The sequence below is a fragment of the Hemicordylus capensis genome, chromosome 4, assembly GCF_027244095.1.
Source record: "Hemicordylus capensis ecotype Gifberg chromosome 4, rHemCap1.1.pri, whole genome shotgun sequence".
NCBI lineage: Eukaryota > Metazoa > Chordata > Lepidosauria > Squamata > Cordylidae > Hemicordylus > Hemicordylus capensis.
The window spans coordinates 120,346,233-120,351,377 of record NC_069660.1 but is presented as its reverse complement, the minus strand read 5'-3'; the positions used below and the strand labels follow the sequence as shown (position 1 = coordinate 120,351,377).

The following is a 5,145-nucleotide window of genomic DNA, read 5'->3' as shown; positions in this document are numbered from 1 at the left end:
ATAAGTTATCCTTTTCCTATGTAAGGACAAAAGAAAAAGAAAAAGGGGGGGCACCTAAATTAGGCCAACATCTGCGTAATAAAAAAGCTTGTGTTTCATGATTGTGAATCTTGCCTTTTCTTCCAACAATAGATTTTCCTGACTTTCCACAACCAAAACTGCTAAACTAGCAATGCAAACAATTTTATTGAATTGACAGTATTTTATCACACTATAAAGTCTAGTATAAAGTTTTAATTGGTTTCTGCTGTCAAGTGTACATAGATTCTCTGGTTTAAGCAAACATCACATGAGTCCATTTTATGTGAGTGCTGTTCTATCACTGCTGCTGTCATCAGTCTTCATATGGTAGGGATTGTTCACATGGATGTGAGCTGGAGGTTGCTTGCCTCAGGTGCTACACAGTCCCCAGTCCTGCCTGAAATAGCAGGAAGAGGCCCCAGTGTCTGTCTGACCCATCCCAATATGTCAGCAGCTCAAACCACATTCGCTGAAAACCTGAGCAGAGAATCTCTTCCTCACCCTCCTCCTGTAGGTGCCCACATAAAATAGCAGAGGAAACACCTAGGAGAAAGCATTAGAATGGAAGGCTGCAGCAGGGAGCGAGCATCAGCCCCTTTAAGATGTATATTTTCCTGACTCAGCCTATTTAATAAGGCAATACATTCCACAGTAAAATATTCCATTAGATTAATATGGTCACAAAACATACTAAAATAAAGACCTGAACTTAACCTGAGAAAAAATTATTCCTTGACAGTTCACAACAGTGGAGTGGGACCTGGATAGTTATTAGGTTTTATGGCAGCCATGACCTGCTGTGAAATTTTCACCTGCAAATGTATAATGTGATGAGCTGAAGGAGCAAAGAATAAGAGAACAGTCCCACAGCCTGATACCTTTGTCACAGCAGATAATGCTGGCCACCAGGAGGCTTTACAGACAGGGCTTTCCCCCTGAATCCACTCCTGATTGGAGTGTGCCAGTCCACATATTCGCTGGATTTAACCCGACCTCCCTGCAGGCTATCAGGGACCAGGAGAGACAGGGCTTTGTTTTTCTCTAAAGGTGTTGATGGAGGTGCTGATGGCTATGCAAATAGTCCATCTAATCCCTCAAATAAAAATGCCTGAAATCTGCTGGAAGCAGATTCACTCTTCAGATACCCCAAGGCATAGAGCCAGGTGTGAAAAACTTCCTGGGGCCTCTTCCTTCCTCTCCCGTGTCCAAACAGACTCTGATGCTAGGAACACTACGTGTCCCATTGTTTGGTACATTTTTACATTCCTCTTACAAATAGATTAAAATAGCACAAGCACCTGCATAAAATCCCATTCAAATGGAGAAACTTGACACAACAGGTGTATGTGTATGCGTGCGTGTGTGCACTTGCATTCACAACATGCCTATATCTATATAGCTTTAGCCTACTTCCCTTAAGAAAGATAAGCTTATGAGATCATCCCGCATTCTGTGTGTGTCCGTGTACCTTTGTGTCCCCCTCTATCAACTTTGTAATGACAGGACTAATATGAACCAAATTGGGTATAGTTATAGGGACACATAGAGACACCTCAGTGGCATAGTTCATGATGATGTCATCCACCCCCATTCAGAACAGCGGACTTGTAAACATTTGAGGCGCAAGTGCGCTGACTTGTGAACCACCTAACTGATTTGAATCAAATTGGCTACAGCTGTAGGGACACATAGGGAAGCCTCAATGGTGTAGTTTCATCTACCCCGATTCAAGATGGCAGATGCATGAACGTTTGAGATGCAAGTGGCTTAACTTGTGGACTCTCTAATCGATTTAAACCAAATTTGGTACAGTTGTAGTGAATGAGACATAGGGACACAATGTCTCAACAGCATAGTTTGTGATGATGTCATCCACCTCCATTTAAGATGGCAAATGCATAAATGTTTGAGGCGCAAGTGGGCTGACTTGTGGACCGTCTAACTGATTTGAACCACATTTGCTAAGCTGTAGGAATACACAGGAACATTTCAATGACATAGTTTGCTTTACAGAGTTGCCAGAACCTAAGGGGTATACTTGTGGGTCAAATGGGCCGTAAGCCAGAATTTGGCTTTTTTAAAGCCAAATCTGGCCACCTAGGTTTGCAATGATGTCATCCACCCCGATTCAAGATGGCAGATGCGTGAATATTTGAGGTGCATGAGGGCTAACTTGTGAACCGCCGTACTGATCACAATTTGGGTGGAACAAATCTTATTAGGCAGGAAATCTCTACTGAGGATCCGGCATCTGTTGCATTATAAGGGTAGGAGCCATTTTGTGACTCATTAGCAAATAATAATAATCGTGATTTCTTTGCACAAAAATGGCAGAATTGGGCATTTTGGGGGGTATCACTGGACATCTGGGGACCCAAATAGCATGGTACAGCATGGTGTATTATTTTGTTTGTTGTTTGTTTGTTTGTTCGATTTCTATACCACCCTTCCAAAAATGGCTCTGGGTGGTTTACACAGAGAATCAATCAATCAATCAATTAATTAATTAATAAGAGTCCCAAAGGGCTCACATTCCAAAAAGAAACATAAGATAGACACCAGCAACAGTCACTGGAGGTAGTGTGCTGGGGGTGGATCGGGCCAGTTACTCTCCCCTTGCTAAATAAAGAGAATCACCACATTAAAAGATGCCCCTTTGCCAAGTTAGTAGGGGTGACCATATGCAACTGTTTTCCGTCTCCCCCTCCCCAGAATCCAACCCACTGAGTCCCATTGACTCAATGACTCGGTATCCGCGGTTCCATTGTCCACAGTTGTAGTGGAGAACGGAACCCCCGTGTATACTGGGGTTCACCTGTACTGTTCTTTCATCTGAATTATGTTGCTCTAGGTACATAGGAAAGATAGGACATGGCTGCCCTTGTAGAGATATCTCCAGCAACAAATTGCAGTTGCCTGTGACTAATATTGCTTATTACGCACATTTCTGAAAGTGCTTTTTATGTATATTCAGGCCACACCTTTTTAGAGGCATTTGGAAAAATAGTTTGACAAATCCAAAATGATGCAAATTTTATTTTCCCTTCTTTTGTTTCTTACCTCCATTTATATTCAGTCTCACAGCATATTTTTCTTGGCCATTGGAATTTTTTTTTTACTCTTGTGTCTTGGGCCAATGCTTATTCTGTTTATTTCCTTGTCATTTAAGCGTATGTGTGATTTACGATTACAAGAGAGTTACTCTTATTACGGGCATGCAATAAAATTTTTCAACAGGTACCTGATCATTATCTCTTCAGGTATTTCTTCCTGGATCAAAATTTCCTTGAAGGTTTCCTATAATGATTTGCACCATATCCAAAGGCTAGTGACTAAGATTTGGTGGGGGGGAAGCAAGATATCAGTACTACCAACCCAGCTCCTCACCAGCATGGCATTCTCAGTCACATCACTATACCAACAGGGCATTCAGGTTCAAAATGTTGTGGTCCATCTTGAACATCTATTTGCTGGTGTGATGAAATGAGATTGGGGAATAAACAGTATAGAGATATCTGGATATGAAGGAGTTAAGTCTCATCCTAAGTGTAGTTGGCAGAGACAAGCCCTGTAGCTGAGACTAGAAAAACCCCTGGCAGAGAGCAGAGCAGTTAGAACGGTTAGAATTCAGTTAGAGTGTCAGTTGGAGCTGAAGTTTTACATCGTGAAGGTGTCTGTGTTAGACAGCCTGGTAAGTGTTACTAACCATGCTTGTTACCTCTCTCTCAAACCTAGGCACTTAGACATTTTCTTTCTTTATCATGCTCTGCATTCCAGACCAAAGGTCATTCTGGCAAGGCATTTCCCTACGGTGCCTTTCAGGTCATTTTTGCAAACTACTGCAATGGCCGAAAGGAAATGCCTTTCTCTGATTGCATCTGAGCATAGGCAGAGAGAGATGCAGGGCAAACTCAAATTAGAGTTAAAAAGAGACAAGAAGGAAAGGAATGCAAGCTCTTCTCCCATGTACAATGATAAGAAGTTCCAAGGCTAAATAAAACTTCTCACCTCGTTTCCCCCCAGCCATTATGAGAAGAGTGAGTAATGCCAGACAGCATGATGTGCTCCCTCCTTTCCTATTCAGGTGATTGTCTAAGGCTATCTCTTTCATTGATCTTTATTTAAAAGAGCATACAGGGGAGCCACCCTGATGTAACCTAATCAATGCCCAATATCCATGCCTTCTTTGGAGCAAAACTTCTACAATCCTAAAAATTCCTCAAAGAGAACATTTAATTTTTTAATCATGCCTCAGGGTATGTTTTTGCCTATAAAAATCCCCTCAAAAATGGTATCACGCTCTCACTTCCTTCACTTGCCACCCTTTCTGGCTGTGCACTCACATGCACTCTACCATTGTACTCAGCGCCCCATGCTGCCTGGGGGCACCTCATTCCTTGCCTCCTGCTTTAATTACCAGAGAGGCGGATTCCCGAGCTAGACACAGGTAGCCATGACAAACAGCTTTCTCTTTCTCTTCTTTTCCATTCCCAGTACTGTAACCTGGTAACATGCCTCAGAAACCTAACCACCCCTTTCCCCCTACTTTCTGTACCCCTATTATTCCTCAGTAAAGCAACTCTTTGTTTTCAAGATCACATGTCCATGCTCCTTCATTCCTTCGAGTGTGTCCATGCTGCAGCTGCAGTCCCACAGGAGTTTAAGTATTTGATTGCTATTGATTGGTCTGTACCCATTTGATGCTAATTTCACCCACTTTAGTAAAGCATAGCTACGGACCGTGATAGCTGACACTTGTCCATGTGCAGATCTCTTAAGAGAATAAGGTCTGAAAGTAATGAGAACCATGTTGGGTTCTGAGTAAAACAAGTGGGCAGGAGGAGTGTGTACTGTAAAGACACACAGTGTATATCTGAGATATAGCCTGGGAGAAGGCTGGCTTAAGGAGAACCAGGAAAGGTTCTGGGAAAGAAATATAGTTGTAACTCTAATAGATGAGCTCTGGGGAGAAAGAGTTTGTGAAACCAGACTCATAGAAGTGTTTGTTTATTATATTTGAATACTGCCCCAAACTTCGGTCTCTGGGTAGTTTACAGCAACTTCAAACAAATTAAAACATAAATTAAAAACATAAAACAATTTAAAACCACAAGTCTAGTTTAA

General features: G+C 42.0%; 1 long non-coding RNA gene across 1 annotated transcript; it reads right to left on the bottom strand.

Moving 5' to 3' along the window:
* Window positions 1-219: 219 nt before the first annotated feature.
* LOC128325298 (uncharacterized) lies at window positions 220-3,627 on the bottom strand. The gene is made up of 2 exons (XR_008307356.1): window positions 3,082-3,627; window positions 220-564 (listed from the first exon to the last, which is right to left on the bottom strand). It is a non-coding gene; the product is annotated as an uncharacterized LOC128325298 (long non-coding RNA).
* Window positions 3,628-5,145: the final 1,518 nt, after the last annotated feature.